Source organism: Herpailurus yagouaroundi, unplaced genomic scaffold, assembly GCF_014898765.1.
Source record: "Herpailurus yagouaroundi ecotype Mexico unplaced genomic scaffold, PumYag 209, whole genome shotgun sequence".
Classification (NCBI taxonomy): Eukaryota; Metazoa; Chordata; class Mammalia; order Carnivora; family Felidae; genus Herpailurus; species Herpailurus yagouaroundi.
The window spans coordinates 5,821,484-5,839,724 of NW_024412440.1; the positions used below are offsets into that span (position 1 = coordinate 5,821,484).

At 35.4% G+C, this 18,241-nt stretch overlaps 1 protein-coding gene and 1 non-coding gene across 4 annotated transcripts in view; both read left to right on the forward strand.

Annotated features, from left to right (window-relative positions):
- Positions 1-18,241, forward strand: part of BRINP3 (BMP/retinoic acid inducible neural specific 3) — a 402,427-nt gene that overhangs the window by 222,301 nt on the left and 161,885 nt on the right. The gene's annotated exons all lie outside the window — the stretch shown is intronic.
- Positions 12,874-13,008, forward strand: LOC121016190 (small nucleolar RNA SNORA48). The gene has a single exon (XR_005784153.1). It is a non-coding gene; the product is annotated as a small nucleolar RNA SNORA48 (small nucleolar RNA).

Consider the following 18,241-nt stretch of genomic DNA (forward strand, 5'->3'; position numbering starts at 1 on the left):
TAATATGCTTTGGTGTGTTTTTTCGTATTTATCCCTCTGGGAATTCTCCTCTGGGACTCTGATGCTAGACTGTTTGATATTGTCCTTACAATCTTGTACTGTTTCATGTTATTATTCCTCTCTCTCTTTGCTTTTCAGTTTGATTAAATTCTAATGACTTGTCTTGAGTTTATTCATGTTTTTTCTTATTTGCTCAGCCTAATGTAAAGCCAACCAAAATTTTTATTGTGCTGTAATATTTTTCATATATACCTTTTATATTTGTGTACTTTTTTTAGTTTTTCTTTTCTGAAATCCCCTATTTGTTTTTGTATACTGGGTCTAACTTTTCCACTAGTTATTTTAGCAGAGTCATTATCATAGTCCTTGAAATCTGGTGATTTCAACCTCTCATTCATATCTGAGTCATCTTCCATTGACTATTTCCTATCTCTCCCATTGGATTTACATCTTGCCTTTTCATACACATATTATTGTTATTTACCATTGTGTGTAAAAAAAAAGCAGAAGACATCAAAGTAAATGTTATTTCCTATGAAAATAAGTATACCCTTTCTTCTGTTAGGCTTCCATTATGTGTGGCTGAGTCAAACTAATTTAGAATTGGGGTAGACCTGTGCTTTCTTGAAAATTTAACTCGATCTACTGACATCTGGATTAAAATAGTCTGAAGGCAGCATCAATTCTTTACATTTAGAAGGGTTTAGGATCTGGCCAAGATTGAGATTCAGATTACCACATTCTTTTCAACCCAACTATCAGCTTTCTGAATCATGGGAAATCTCTTTTTGCTTTTAACTACCAATCTCTTGGATCCTGCAGAATTATTTTTGCTTTCTAGTCTTGTCTTGTCTTTCTGTATACTGGAAGATTATTTTCCTTCTTATTGTTTTGTCCCTAGCATTTAAAAGTTCAATGTCTGGGGGCACCTGGGTGGCTTAGTTGGTTAAGCGTCTGACTTTGGCTTAGGTCATGATCTCACAGTGAGTTTGAGCTCTGCATCAGGCTCTGTGCTAACAGTTCAGAGCCTGGACCCTGCTTCAGATTCTGTGTCTTCCTCTCTCTCTCTCTCTCTCTCTGCCTCTCCCATGCTCATGCTCTGTCTCTCTCTGTCTCTCAATAGTAAATAAACATTAAAAAAATTTTTTTAAGTTCAATGTCTGGTACTTGGTTAAAGGCTGGAATGCCTCATAGGCGTCTTTACCAGATCTTTACATTTTGTGCCCGATACTTGGTGAAAGTCAAAAGAACCTTGGAGGGTTTCTCTCAGATCTGTTACTATGCTCAAACTTTGGGTTGCCACAGCTTATCCTTGGGGAAAGCCTGTATGCTTCAGACAGTATTTCTCTCAGCTCTGCTACTTTGCATCAGGCCACCTATGCACTACTCAGTGAAGTCTCATGGCCAGGTTCGGGGGACACTCACTTTGGGGCTTTCTGGTATTTTAATTTATCATATCACAAACACAGCCATTAAACTTTTTTTTTCCAGTCTCTCTTTGTCTTATCAATTACAGATTTATCCTCTTCCCTCTCTGTTTTATCTGCTGATGAGAGCAGCCTTGTGTCCCTTTCTTCCCGGAAAGAGCTAATCATTTCCTAGATTTCAGTTCATTTACAGCATCCACTGCTCTCTTATAGTTAAACAAAAACTTTTAATTTGAGTTTATCTGATTTACTTTCACTGTTAGGGTAAGAATGATGGTCTCTTTTGATTTCCTACATCCTAAATAGAATTGAAAGTCCTTCCTTGTAGCATCTGCTGTTTTATTCCTATTTCCCTCTCTCCATGATAAGTATATATATTTGTTCAAAATGCTATACTGTATTACTTTAGCCTCTTTTCTCATGTAAGGCCATAGAGACTTCCTGGAGACACTTCAAATTTCTATTATATACTGTGTTACCTTTCTAGCATTACTTCCTGGTAAAGTGCATGGACTCCAGTGTTATACCTTTTTTCCTCCTTAGAAACTTTAGCACCAATTAAGAAGTACTTGTAGAAATCACTAAGCTTGAAGTTAAATTATAAGCCTTATATATTTCAAGTCATCATGTAAAAGAAGCAGTCACAATAGGCTTCCAAACAATTCTTCTCCAATTAAACTTAAATAACTAACACTCCCCCTCAAGGCAGCACCAGCCCCCAAAAGCACAACCTGTAAAAAAACAGACAGAATTATAGCTTCTCTAATGGATCTACCCGAGTGATATTTCAGAAAGAGCAGAGTTGAGAATGTACAGTCCCATCCTTAGATAGCACTAATCAAATGTTCTTTTCTCTCTGACGGAAGATATTGAATGTGGGAGGGAGATGGGCTATGAGAGGGCATCAGGTAACCCTAACAAAACCTTGTCAAGGAAATATTAGGCGAAGTAAAATATGCTTTCTCCTCCAAAAACTTCTAGGACATCTTCCTTAGATTGAATATAACCAGTGCCTCAAAGTTCTCAAAGTAATCCTCCATATATAACATGACCACTTTCCTTATTATTCTATTGTCATCTAAATAAATCTATTTTATTACCTAGTGCATTATCTCCTCCATGAAAAGCAATTAGATGACATTTTAAAAAATATAATACATGTTGATCATAATCACCCTACCATCAACCAGGAAAACAAGGCTGCTTTGATTTTGCTTTGTTTTGTTTTGTTTCAATATAGCTATCAATATCAGATCACTAAATTTATGCAAATCTTTGTTTGTCATTTAACCTTTTTTTAGAGATTGGAAGCAAAACTCAATAGTGTTGTGTCAGGGGTCATGTCTTTCTAGTAGAACTCAGAACTGGTTTATTAGAAACAATGATCTGGAACAAAGACTCTCACAAGCAATACTTTAAATCAATAAACTCTTGAACTCTATTTCTTCCTACGTATAAATTCAACTTACAGTTTCCAAAGGACTATAGAAGGAGCAAATGTCAAGTAATACCACCAGGAAAGGATTCTTCCATTTCACTGAACCCATTATGGCTTCCCACCATTCTTGCATAGCCTGGTCATTCTGGAAGCTATCGGCAGAAAAACTAAAGACAGATCTAAAAACCACCTGGAGGATGCATTTGTTTGAGCTCCTTTCACTCCTTATCCCTTGTGTTAACTGCATTCTGCGTGTGTGTGTGTGTGTGTGTGTGTGTGTGTGTGTGTGTGTGTGTCTGGCAGTATTTATTAAGAGAGTTCTGAAATGTTAACTAATACTCTCCCAGATTTTCGTTTCCCTGCAACCAATCAAAGTGATCTGATCTACAAAATTCAAACTGCCCTAGAATATTGAAATAAACATCAATGTGCACATATGAATATTCCTCCAAAAATTAAAATGAATTTTAAAAATAAGTATAAAAATTAAGTATAAAAGAATAAAAAAAACTTTGCAATATTTCGTTCAAATATTTTGTGGATTGCACAAAGAGAACTTTGATTTTATTTCTTATGTATTTTTATTTTTAAAGCAGGAAGTGAGTGATTTTAGAAATACCATAACATTCAACAAATGGAGGCTATAACTCTTCCTTGAGCCTCTCCCCAATTTAGTGCATTACACTAAAAAGATCTAGCTATGTTAAAGTACTAGGTGGTGTGGTCTTATGTAATGTAATGCTCATTTTAAAAACCTTATTGAGATATAATTTATATAGCATATAATATACACATTTAAATTATCCAATTCAGTGTTTTTAGTATTTTTACATATATGTACAATCATCACCACAGGTAAATTTAAAAATTTTTCATCACCTTACAAAAAAAAAACCCCAAGACCATTTAGCTACAATCCCCCTCTGCCCTACCCACCTGTACCCAGTTCTGTCTAGTAAACACTATTCTATTTTCTGTCTTTATAGACATCCCTATTTGGGGTCCTCATATGAATAGTATCATATAATTTGTGGGCTTTTGTGACTGCTTTCTTTCACATGTCATAATGTTTTTTGAGGTTCATCAAAATGGTTGCAAGAATCAGCACTTTTCCATTTTTATGGATGAAGAATATTCCATTGTATGGATATAACACATGGTTTATTCACTGATCTGTTGATGAGTATTTGAGTTGTTTGGGCCTTTATGGATAATACTGCTATCAACATTTGTGTGTGGGTTTTTGTGTAGACATATGTTTTCATTTCTTTTGGATATATACCTAGAAGTATAATTGTTGGGCCATGAAATGACTCAGTTAATTTAGGAACTTTCATACTGTTTCCAAAACTGCTTCACAATTTTACACTCCCACCAAAACATCTGAAGACTCTGATTTCTCTATGAACCTTGCCACAAATTGTTATAATCTGATTTTTTGATTCCAGACATGCTAGTGGGTATGAAATAGTATCTCATTGTGGTTTTGCTTTGCACTTCTCTTATGACATCACTGAGCATTTTTCATATGTCTGTTGGTCACTTGTATATTTTCCTTATAGAAATGTCTTTTTAGATCCTTTGCTCATTTCTTAATTGGGATTTTGTCTCTTTTTTTTAATCATTGAGTTGTAAGAGTTCTCTGTGTATTCTAGATAGAATTCCCTTATTAGATATGTAATTTGCAAATGTTTTCTCCCTTTCTGTGGGTGGCATTTTCACTTTTCTGATGTAGAACAAAGGTTTTTAATTTTGATGACACCCAATTTATCTATTTTGTTTTCTCTTGTTGCTTGAGCTTTTGATAATATATCTAAAAATCCTTTGCCAAATCCAAGGTCTTAAAATTTACTCCTGTTTGCAGCCCCTGGGTGGCTCAGTCAGTTAAGCATAAGCATTTGGCTCAGGTCATGATCTCAAGATTCATGAGATCAAGTCTCTCATCAGGCTCTGCACAGACAGTGTGGAGTCTGCTTGGGATTCTTCCTCTCTCCCTCTCTGTCTCTGCCTCACCCCCACTCCTTCTCTCTCCCTCTCTCAAAATAAATAACATTAAAAAAATTTACTCCTGTTTTCTGAGGTCAGAGTCCAAAACTTCTTTATTTTTTGCATGTGGTTTTCCAGTGGTTCCAGCATCATTGTTTGACAATACTACCCTTTCCCCACTGAATGTTTTCGGCATCCATGTCAAAAATTAGTTGACTATACATGTGTGAATTTATTCAAGGACTCTAAATTCCATTTCATTAACCTTAATGTTTGCCCTTGTGTCAATACCACAATGTGCTGATTACTATTGCTTTGTGGTAATTTTTGATATAAGGAAGCATGAGTGCCCCTACTTAGTTCTTCTTTGGAATTGATTTCTTCTTTTGGGTCCTTTATAATTCCATATGAATATTAAATTAGGATTATCAATTTCTACAAAACAGAAATGTGGGATCCTGATAGGGATTTCTTTGACTCTGTATATCAGTGTGGGGACTATTACCATGTTACCAATGTTAAGTCTTCCAGTCTATGTATATGTACATGGGTATGATTTTTCGTTTCTTTGGACCTTTAACATATTTCAACATTTTGTAATTTTCAACATACAATTTTTGAATGTCTGTTATATCTATTCCTAAGATTTTTTTTCTTTTGATTCTACCATGAATGGAATTTTTTTTTCTAATTTAATTTTGGGATTGTTCATAGCAGGTGAATTAGTCTGGGTTCTCCAGAGAAGCAGAACCAATAAGAGATTTTAGAGAGAGAGGTGGGGGGAGGATGGGGGAGAGAAATAGGTTTATTATAAGGAATTGGTGCAGTATGGAGACTGTCTTACTATTTGATCTCTGGTGCTTTGGTTCTGTCAGCATGAAAAGTGTTTGTGTCTCTGCTCTTGGCACCAATGTATTAAAGAAGTAGAGATTGGTGTCCAAAGTGAAAGCAGAAGACAATTTTATTAAACAGCAGTACGCTCTAAAGGTGGGAGAGGGCGGACTCAGAGGTGGCAACTGCTCTGAGGCTACAAGGATCTTTCCTCTTAGGTGGGCAGGGTCTTGCTTCATGGAGAGGGTGGTTTCTAATGAGGGCTGCTTCTAGTCATCTGGGGGACTCATCCCACAAATTGCAAGGGGAAGCTTTTGACAGTACAAGGTTTGTGCTGGAACCATCATGGCAGCCTTTCCCTATGGGGGTGGGGGGGCTATAACCACAATGCTAATTTATGTTAATGAATGTATAACTAGTTATCCATCAAGATGAGAACGTCTTCTCTCTGGACTATGCATGTGTCTCCTTAGGGAGAGTCCCTGTAGGCTATGACATCCTTCAGTGAGGATGCTGGCCCATTTTGTTGCCACAGGGGCATTCCTTTGGTTTTCCTTCCACTGCTCATATCTAGCTGCTATGTAACACTTCCAGTAAAAACCCAAAGGCCTGAGAACCAGGGAGCCAGTGACATAAGCCCCAGTCTGAGTGCAAAGGAAGCAAGGAAGTTGATGATGTAAGTTCTAGTCTGAGTGCAGGAAAAGATGTATATCCCATCTCAGCAGTCAAGCAGAGAGCAAATTCTTCCTTTCTCTGCTTCCTTCCTTCCTTCCTTCCTTCCTTCCTTCCTTCCTTCCTTCCGTTCATTTGTTTGTTCGTTTTTTCGTTCATTTGTTCATTGGTTCACTTTTTGTTTTTCCTATTCAAGCCCATAACGAATTGAGTGATGCACACCTACATTGGGCAGAGTAATCTTTTCTACCCAGTCTACTCACTCAGATGCTAATCTTATCTGGAAACACCCTCACAGATAAACCCAGAAATAAGGTTCAAGCAAATATCTATGTACCCCACATATCAGTGATAAAATTAATCATTGCAGCAAAAGTATAGCAAATGTGGAGTTTTTAATTGATTTTGTATCCTGAAACTTGGCTGAATTTGTTTATTAGTTCACTTGCTAGTGGATTTTATGATTTTTTTATGCATAAGATCATGTCATCTGCAAATAGAGATACTTTTATTCTTCCTACCCAATTGATATGATTTTTATTTCTTTTTCTTGCCTAGTCACCCTAACTAAGACCTCTCTTATAATGATGGATAGAGGTAGTGAGAGAAACATCTTTATGTTGTTCTTGATTTCAACAAGAAAGCATCCTTTTTTTTCAACATTAAGTATGATATTAGCAGTGAGTTTTTCGTAGATGTTCTTGACATATGAAAAAAGTTCCTTTCAATTCCATTTCATAAGTGTTTTTATAATGAAAATGTGTTGTGTTAAGTGCTTTTCTGGTGTTTATTGAGATAAGCATGTTTTTATTTTTTTATTCTACTGATACTATACATTAAGTTAAATGATTTTTCATGTATTAAATTAACCTTGCATTGTTAGAATAGATTCCACTTGTCATGATGTGCATTTCTTTTTAATCCTGGGTTTGATTTGCTAGTATTTTGTTGAGGATCCTTACACCCATATTTATCAGAGATATGAGTCTATAGTTTTCTCGTGATATCTTTGGTTTTGGTATCAGGCTAATACTGGCCTTATAAATGGAGTTGAAAAGTGTTCCTTTCTCGTCTACTATTGTGGAAGAGTTTTTGAAAAATTGGTATTTATTCTTTAAATTTTTGGTAGAATTCAGTGGTGGAGTCATCTGGGCCTGGGTTTTTCTTGTGGGTGGTTTTTTATTACTACTTTATTTTGTGCACTTGTAGGTTTATTCAGATTGTCTGTTTCTTCTTGATCAGCTTTGGTAGTTTGTGTTTTTCTAAGAATATTTCTATTTCCTCTAAATTATCTAAATTGATGCGCATTTGCTCATAGCGATCCTTTATAATCCTTTTTATTTCTATAATGTTAATAATAATTTCCTCTTATTTATTTTTGATTCCAGATTCTTCTCTCTTTTTATCTTTGTCAATCCAACTAAATGTTTGTCAATTTTGTTGTTTTTTTCAAAAAACCAGCTTTTGATTTCCTTGATATTCTTCATTGTTTTTTAAAAAAATTCTCTATTTCATTAATCTCCACTCAAATATTTATTATTTCTTTCCTTCTGCCTCATTTAGGTTTAGTTATTTATTTTTCAGTGTTCTCTTTCTTATTTAAGCATTTACAACTATAGATTTCTCCTTGTCTTTTGTTTTCAGCCTTTTTATTATGATGTGTCAACTTGTGGATCTCTGTGTCTATTAGAGTTTGTTGATCTTCCTGGATCTGTAGGTTGTTTTCAATAAACTTGAGACGTTATTGTCATTACTTCTATGGACTTTTTTTTTTTCCTGCTTTTTTCTCTCCTCTCTTTCTGGTATTCCCAGAATGTAAATCTTGATACACTTAAAGTGTCCCACATTTCTCTGAGGCTTTTTTTTTTTTATTCTCTTTTTCTTAGCTTGCATAATTTTTCTTGATTTATCTTCAGGTTCGCTATTTCTTACTTTTGCCAATTTAAATCTATAATTGAGCCCCTCCGGTATTTTTTTTCTTATTTTAGTTATTGTATTTTTTAACTTCAGAATTTCCAATTGGTTGTGTTATAATTTCCATTTTTTTAATGTTTATTTATTTTTGAGAAAGAAAGAGACAGAGCACGAGCAGGGAGGGGTAGAGAGAGATGGAGACACAGAATTCAAAGCAGGGTCTAGGCTCTGAGCTGTCAACACAGAGCCCGATGGAGGGCTCAGACTCATGAGCTGTGATATTATGACCTGAGTCGAAGTTGGACACTTAACCAACTGAGCCACCCAGGTGCCCCAATATAATTTCCATTTTTAAAATTCATATTGTCTGTTTGATGTGACATTGCCTTTCTATTACTTCTTTTGTCATTCTTTCTTTTAGTTCTGTAAGATTTATAATGGCTATTTTAAAGCCTTTTTCTGTCAAATCTGACATCTGGTTTCTCTCACAAGTAATTTGTATTCTTGCTTCTTTTCCAGGATATGGGTCATAGTTTCTTGTTTCTATGAATGCCTCACAATTTTTTGTTGGCAAGTAGGCATTTTAAATAATATATGTGGCAACTCTAGGTACTGTTCCTCCATAATCTAAACATCTTTAATATTTACAAATTTTGCAATTAATAACCAATATGAAATTATTTGATAATTATTATAAGAACTAGTGAAAAATTCTAATAGCTTAGGAATAAGTTATAAAAGGAAATATTTTAAGTCCTTTATTTTATAACATATAAAAACAGACTCTTTCAAGATCTTCTCTTTCCCTCTGATAATCAAACCTCAACATTTGATACTGTTCTGACTTCCAGTAGTATAAAAGTGACAGAATTTAAGACATGGATTGGGAAAGAAATAGATTCCTGGAAAAATTCTAGATAATTAAAAAAAATATAGTCTCCTACTGTATGCTGCTGCTTTTTAAATCTATTTATATTTATACAATTCCTATGAAAGAGATATGCTAAAAGTCAGGTACAAAACATATATTCTAGATATATGGGCCACCACAGAGGAGGGGACTTGGATAGCATTCATCACCTTAATAACTTTCCAACAACATTAGCAAGGCAACCTTTAGGAAAGTAAGAAAGAAGAAAGGAAAGATAGAACAACAACAAAAAAAGTATCAATGCCTTTATAAAATATGCCCATTGTGAATGCAGAAGATGTCTTTTGTTAGCCGTTAGAAAAAAATGGCAGTTTATACTATGTATATGTTAATTGAATGTTAATTGAAATTTCAGTTTTATTCATAATATGTAGAAAAAGCAGAAAATGGGTAGGATGTTTTCTAAATTATAACACAACTGTAATTTAACAGAATTGCACACCCTGTTTGTTACAGTTACAGAGGAGTAAATGCCAAGCATCAGGGTAGAAATAATGATGAAGTCCAAATGGGAGGGTGAAGTCAGTGAGATTATAATGTGTGGAAGAATGGAACTAACCAACCATCAGAAGTTTTTTTTTTTTTTTTATTTTGACAACCCTCAATTTAAGACAAAAATGGGGGTGCCTGGGTGGCTCAGTCAGTTAAGCTTCTGACTTCAGCTTCGTGATCTCACAGTTTGTGAGTTCAAGCCCCGTGCCAGGCTCTGTGCTGACAGCTCAGAGCCTGGAGCCTGATTCAGATCCTGTGTGCCCCTCTCTGTCTGCCCCTCCCCTGCTCATTCTCCCTCTCTCTCTCTCTCTCTCAAAAATAAATAAACATAAAAATATTTTTAAAAAGACTAAAATGTATGGAGTTGCAGATCTCTTCAGGAACCTATTAGCCTTGAAAAGTATGCAAGAAACCTGATCAGGAATTATTTTTGTTGGTTTGTCAGTTTCTTTCTCTCATGACCCACCAAGATTTCTGTTAGTAAATACTTAGGGTTAACGAACCAAATTCACTGCTTATATTTTTCTTTCTTACTGGAGTTTTCTCCCATACTATCTTAAAATGTTTCCATTTAACTCATGTTCCAAAGGTCTCCTTACTCAGTATCTTTCACATAATCATTTAAAGCATGTATGCATCCATTCATTAATCAACTCACTTACTCCTTAATTTGAATACTTAACATGTAAATTCTAGAATCACAATACCTGAGTACAGATCCCAGCTGATCATTAGTCATGACACCTGGACAAATTAAAACACTCAACTTCTCCCCTACTTAGGTTCACCATCGCTAGAATAGGGATTATGCAGAATAGTGATGATTGAATGAGTTAAACTGAAAAGCTTTTCAAACAATGCCTAGCATGTGAAAATGCCAAAAAGTGTTATCTATAAGTATTTAACATATAGTTATTGAGCCCCTATTATATTCCCAGAGTAGCTTGTTTATCTTCTGATCTCTCCACCCAGAGCTCAGTACAAGATAGGAGCTCAATAAATGCTAATTGGAATTAAATGAACCCAACTCAGCATGAGCAGAATTGATGATGTTGTAGCAATCAGAAACTGCAGCAACCCCAGAGTTTCACGTAGCTAAAATTAGGTGAGTGGTGGCAACTATAGCACGGATGCTGAGACAGCTTTGAAAAGTTTCACAGGAATACCCAGTAGTCCTTTATCTTTCAAATCCTCATATTTCTCCTGCCTCTAAGTAGCAGAGTAACAGCTTTTCTAATAAGCAGAAAGAAAACTCAAAACCCTCTTTTGGAAGTGCTTATTTTTAATAAGAGCACACAACTGCCCTTTTATAATAATTCTATGTATTCCTCTTCCTGCTCTCCAAATCGTCACGATCACAGCACAGCTCAGCTAGGAAATCTCATCAGTGTAACTAACTGTAAAACTCTTTGGCAGAAACTCCTCATCTTTGAACTGCCTGCTGCCCTAAGCTTGGAGCACATGCAGGATTGTACACGGTGACACTTGACAAATATTTATTGAGTGTATTTTGTTGAATTTGTGAAATCCCAGCTGCCAGGAATAAAGGTGCTCAGAAAGGAAAAACTGTCTTCTTAAACTGTGTAGAGATTGACTATCTGTTGAATCTGTTTCACGGTAAATCTGACAGCCCTTCTTTAGGGAGAGAGTTGTATTTTTTCATTTATTGGGTGAATAAGAATCCAATTCTTTGTGTTAATTATCTTTTTATTAATCATTCATGTCTGAATGCAAGACACACGGGATTATTTTTCCCACTTTTGAGAATAGCTCTGGAAAGTAAAATAAGGAACTGTTAGTTTTTTGGAAAGTATGAGCATGGTTCATGAGCTCTTTAGCATTGGTTTTTTTTAAGAGTTTTTGTTTTTAGAGGAGTTTTAGGTTTACAATAAAATTAAGGGGAAGATCAGAGATTTCTCATATACTGCCTGCAATCACACATGCATAGCCTCTCCCATTAGTAACATCCCCCACCAGAGTGGTACTTCTGATACAGTGGATGAATGGACATTGACACATCATAATGACCAAAGCCCATAGTTTACATTATAGGTTGCTCTTGGTGGTATAAATCCTATGGGTTTGGATAAATGTATAATGATATGGGGACACCTGGGGTGGCTCAGTCAGCTAAGCGTCCAACTTGGGCTCAGGTCATGATCTCCTGGTTGGTGGGTTCAAGCTCCACGTCGGGCTCTGTGCTGACAGCTCAGAGCCTGGAGCCTGCTTCAGATTCTGTGTCTCCCTCTCTCTCTGCCCCTCCCTGACTCATGCTCTGTCTCTCCCTGTCTCTCTCTCTCAAATATAAATGAACACAAAAATATTTAAAAATGTATAACGATATATATATATCCATTATTATGGTATCATACAGAATATTTTCACTGCCCTAAAAATTATGTGTGCTTTGTCTATTCATTCCTTCTCTCCTGCTCCCCACAGACACCAGCAACCACTGATCTTTTCAATCTTCATAATTTTTAAAAAGATATCGTTAAATATTATATCGATTTAAATGACAGAAAAAAATACTTTTGCATCCTACCTCTCCCTTATTGTTCTGAAATTGATTTATCTACCTGTCAACAGATGATAACTAGCCCTTGTGAGACTGTGTGTTTTTCCCAATTTCTTCTATTGCATTTCTGGAGGTGGGATTAAAAACTTTAGGGGCGCCTGGGTGGCACAGTCGGTTAAGCGTCCGACTTCAGCCAGGTCACGATCTCGCGGTCCGTGAGTTCGAGCCCCGCATCGGGCTCTGGGCTGATGGCTCAGAGCCTGGAGCCTGTTTCCGATTCTGTGTCTCCCTCTCTCTCTGCCCCTCCCCCGTTCATGCTCTGTCTCTCTCTGTCCCAAAAATAAATAAACGTTGAAAAAAAATTAAAAAAAAAAAACTTTAGCGAAAAATATCTTTTCGTTTCCCTTTCTCTACATATTTGTACATATCAGCATGTCACATAATGTCTAAAAGAGCCAGGAGAGCAGAGCAGTGACAAGTTCTGATTCTGGAGTCACATGCCTGTAGGCTAGGGTCCCCATTTATTGATTGTGTGATTTTGCTCCAGTTAGTTATCTGCTCTATCATTTTAATCATCTGTAAAAAGGAGATAATAATAGAACTTATGTTATATGGCTGTCATGAAAAAAGTTATTATATTTAAGGTGCTTAGAACATTGCCCGCGGTCCCTGACCTGGGTGGAGTGGCGCCTGGTCAGTGGTGCCAGCCTCATATCAGTCTGGGGCAAAACAATTCCTTGTTTATCCCAGCTTGGCTTTTGGTTTGTGCCGGTGCCTGGTCCATGCCCTGGACACATGGAGGAAAAAAAAAAAAAAAAAAAAAAGAACATTGCCCGCATATATTAAGTACTATGTAAATGTTAACTTTATTAATTATGCTTATGAAACAGATCAACAAAGGGCTCAGAAACAAGCTCTCATACAGAAAGAAAAAATAATTTGAAAAGAGGAAAAATAAGCCAGAATCTCTTTACCCTTTACCAAAAAGTTGGTTATTTTTTATTATTTCAAAAAAATTTTTTCTTTTTTTTAGAGAAAGAAAGTAAGAGCGAGGGAGAAACGCAGAGGGAGAGAGGGGAGAGAGAGAGAATCTTAAGCAGGCTCCACTGAACTTGAAGCCTGACATGGGGCTTGTTCTCAAGAACATGAGATCATGACCTGAGCTGAAATCAAGATTCCTCTGCTCAACCAACTGCTCCACCCAGGTGCCCCAAAATGAAGTTGGTTATTAAAGAAAGGACCAAATCAAAGGGTAGAAAATGGTAGATTACTTATTAGAACTAACCTGCAGTATAATAATCCATTTATTGGAATTTATGAAACTCATTGAACCTGAGATGGAGGCTATGCCCTGGTGAATTTATGTGTTTCCCATAATGACTGGAAGACTATTGGGGAAAGAGATTTTAGAACACAGCAAAATTCTCCTTTTCAAATTACAGGGAATAAAAATAATTCAGGAATCCCAAACTTAAAAATCTTTATTTTTATGAGTGGTCAGATTCAATTTTGCCCATATTGTTACCATTAATTAGGGATAATGGGATTATTGGGTCTAAATGTCCTTGACTTGCCCTTTATCTTTTTAACAAAGGACTTGTTTTTCATGACTAAAGAGACAGGAGAAAGCTTGATTCTCCTCTCTTAAATAATAGCACTTTTTGACTGACTGAGAAAACAAGCAAAATTTTAAGAATGTTTATCTGCAAAATAAACATTTTGCTGACAAATATTTGCAGTTTTGTAGAAGAGTGTATGGCATGAAGTATGGTATGAGGACCTAAATGACCTATATACCAGTTACTCTCAGTTTAATTCAATATAGGAAGGACTTTGTTAATAAACAATTGTGCCTTTGAAATAAGCTTTTATTAATAGAACTATCGGGATATAAGAAATGTCAAAAAAATCTGTTTTGTGTATTTCATGGTTTACCAAATGCCAAACTTTGTTGACAACTCCGAAAGATGCACTCCGATTCTCCTCCTCCAATCCGTTTCTTTCTTATGTTTTCAATAACCTAAAATACTTTCTTCTGTTTATCACATTTTCATCAAATTCTAAATGGTTACAGATAAGCTGTCTGTATGCCATTCTCTCCATTTATTCTCTCTACCTATCGATGAATGGGTTCTGCAGATGTCTCTCGTTCCCATTCCTTCTTTTCCATTCCTGAGAGGAGCCTAAATCCGGCACTTCCCATTGTAAAGCTTTCTAGTTACTCTCCCTGATTTCATTTTATTCTTTTCTTTTTTTTTTAATTTTTTTTTAACATTTATTTATTTTTGAGACAGAGAGAGACAGAGCAGGAACAGGGGAGGGGCAAAGAGAGAGGGAGACACAGAATCTGAAACAGGCTCCAGGCTCTGAGCTGTCAGCACAGAGCCCGACGCGGGGCTCGAATTCACGGACCGTAAGATCATGACCTGAGCCGAAGTCAGACGCTTAACCGACCAAGCCACCCAGGCGCCCCAAATCATTTTATTATTTTCCAAAGAAGGCTGCATGCCAATTCCAGTTAAGCCCTCTTGAACCATACTACAAAGTTGCTTAACACTTGGAGAGGTTCTTATTTCCTGTTACATATAACACTCCACAGATAATACCTTCTAGAATTGAATGATGCAATGCCTATGTCTTCCCTATTCATCCATTTAATCCCTGACTTGCATACATTGACAGAAAAGACAGGACTACCAGTTGGTGGATACTGCAAAGGAAGTGAATAGAGATCCAAAACCATCTCAGTAAGCTGGGGTCTAAATAAATCCAAAAAGATGACATCGATATAAATGTAAAGTTCTAAAAATATACTGCATATTCCCTTTTCAACATTTTAAACTATCAATATATTATTCCTTCATCTTAACATTGGAGCACTTTTGCCCAAGTAATTAATTAAGACTTAGCTAGGTTTAAAAAGCTATTTGGGATATGTAATACCAAATTTATTTTATTCTGCTTGATAATGGACATTTTCCCCATCACACTGCTTAAAGAGGAGCTAAAAGTTTAAGTGATCGAAACTCACTAGAGGATGTGCTGGACATAGAATTTATATTTCAGATTGCTGCTTCTGCCTCCAGCTGGATTGTAAAAGGTTGAGGTTAAATTACTTTTACATTTTAAAGTGCACTTTAAAGTGCATTAGCTTCCTAACATTTCTGCCCTGAAATGCTACACTAATTTGATATTTGTCCTATATCCTTTTTTCTATCTAATCTAGATAGAAATCTGAGCTGACCTTAATTGTATTTTCTTTACTTTTAAACTACAGTCCTCTATTAGCAGTTTTTGGATCATAAATGGAAAATTTTTGTCATCTTAAAAATGATTAGATATTTTCTTTCAAATTTAGAGGTTTCTTTGAGAAATGTAATAATACTGTCAAGTTTAAAATATATAGCATTAGTCATTTGTGACTTACGTAAGTAGAAAAGGTTGGAGCCTATTTTAGTTAGGTGCATGAAAAATGTACTCTCACCTTCACATAACTCAAGAATGGCTGAAGCAATTTAGTTCAAACTCTCAAGCAAGTTCACCTTTGGTCCAAGTTAAAGTTTGAAAAATCTCATCTAAAATGGAATCATGCCCAGTGAAAATTATGACCTAGAAAGGAGATAAAAATTTAAAAATAATTCTTTTTTTAAAACTTGATATATACATTTTTTACTAAATTAAAAAAAATCACTTTTCTTGCTGCACATTTTGATGAAAATCAGTTGCTAGTTTTTATCAACTAATCGTTAGGTGAATTTTTTTTTTCATGGTGTTAGTCAAAGCATTTAATTACTCAGTTGAATTTATAAAATTGGAATTTAAAGCAAAATGTATACATAATATATGAAGCTATAATTTCTGGATCTAATACAATGTTTAGTGTCCTACAGTAGAGTAAGGATGCCTGAAAGTTTACGAATTGCCCAATTAACTTGCTTATTTAGTAAATGTTTATTTAGTAACTGTGATGTCTCAGCACTGCCAGATATTAGGCCTATATAAAAAAGAAATGACATGATTTTTAGCCTTGAGATATTTAATCTAGTGAGGCAGATATCTAAACAGAGAAAGGCAATATGGCAAAAATAAATTTGCTTCAAGGACACTCATCGATTCCTACCTGAGGGAGCTGGTAAGAATGCTCAGAAATATCTAATCAGGGTTTTGAAAGATAAATAGCAGGGTAGTAACATGGAAGGGAAAGTCCAGACAGAAAGCAAACGCTTTGAAATGTGAGAGTGAGGCATGCTTTAAACAAGAACAAAAACAAAAACTAAATAAAGTAGAGAATATCAGTGTGTCTGAAGAGCTTTGTGACTGATTTGTGAAAAGCATTGTTTACCAAAGTTAGAAAGACATAAATTGAATTATTTTTCTCAATTCTTTACCCATGCCTTTGGCTTTTCGTAGTTTTTTTTTTTTTTTTTAATTTGATAAATTTCACATGTTACAATTTCTAACTTTAAGGTATGCAGCATGCTACTTTGATACACTTATATATTGTAATATGATTGCCGTTGAAACAATATTTACCATATTACATTATTATAGTACAGTATTATTGACTAAATTATTCTGTGCATTAGATCTCTATGGCTTACTTACTACTCATCTAGTAGTGTGGATACACACTTGTATCCTTAAGCACCATCAATCTTGTGCTGACACCCCAGTACCCCAGTAACTACCATTTTACTTTCTGTTGTTTTCTTTTAAAGTTTGACATTTTTAGATTCCACATATAAGCGATATCATATAGTACTGGTCTTTCTCTGTATGTTTTATCTCATTTAGCATAAAGTGTTCAAGTTCCATCTATCTTGTTGCAAATGGCAGAATATCTTCCTTTCTCGTGGCTGAAAAGCATTCCATTGTGTATATACACCACATATTTTTTATCCATTCATCTACTGGGGGCACTTACATTGTTTCCATATCTTGACTATTGTGTATAATGCTACAATAAATATGAGTGTGCGTGTATCTCCCTGAAATCCTGTTTTCATTTCCTTTGGGTATGTATGTAGAAGAGGAGTTATTGGATCATATGGTGGATCAATGTTTTATTTTTTTGAGGAAACTCCATATTGTTTTCCACAGTGGTTGGACGAATTTACATTTGCACCAACGGTGTTAAAATACTTTTCACCCCATCCTTGCCAGCACCTGTGTCTCTTTTATTTTTGATAATAGCCATTCTAACAGGAGTGAAGTGGTATCTTATTGTAGTTTTGATTTGCATTTCCCTGATGATTAGTGACATTGAGCATCTTTTTATGTGCCTGTTGGTCATTTTGATGTCCTTTTGGGAAAATCCTCTATTTAGTTTTTACGCTCATTTTTTAATCAAAGTGTTTTTAGTTTTGTTATTAAGTTTTGTTTGTTCTTTATATATTTGGGATATTGACACTTTACCCAATGTTCGGCTTACAAAAATCATCTCCCTGTTGCATTTTGTTGATTGTTTCTTTTGCTGTGCAGGAGCTTTTGAGTTTCATGTAATACTGCTTGTTGATTTTTTTTCTTCTGTGCTTTTGGCGTTTCAAAAAATTATTGCCGAGACCAATATCAATGAATTTCTTCCCTATATTTTCTTCTATAAGTTTGTACATTGTTTGATTCATTTGGAGTTAATATTTGTGAGTGATGTGAGATAGGGGTCCATTTTCATTGTTCTTCATGTGTTTCTGTGCTCTCCGTTTTGTTTCATTGGTCTAGTGTGTGGTTTTGTGCCAGCACCATACTATTTTTGAAATCAGGAAGTGTGATACCTTCAATTTTGATCTTTCTTCAGGATTGCTTTGGCTATTCCAGGTCTTTTATGGTTCCACACAGATTTGAAGAATTGTTTCTTCTATTTCTGTGAAGAATGTTTTGGTATTTTGATGGCTATTCCATTGAATCCGTAGATGGCTTTGGGTAAAATGTCCATTTTAACAATATTTATTCAATACATGAACACAGGATGTCTTTCTATGTATTTGTGACATCTTCAATTTCTTTCAGCAAAGTTTTGTAGTTTCCGTTGTATA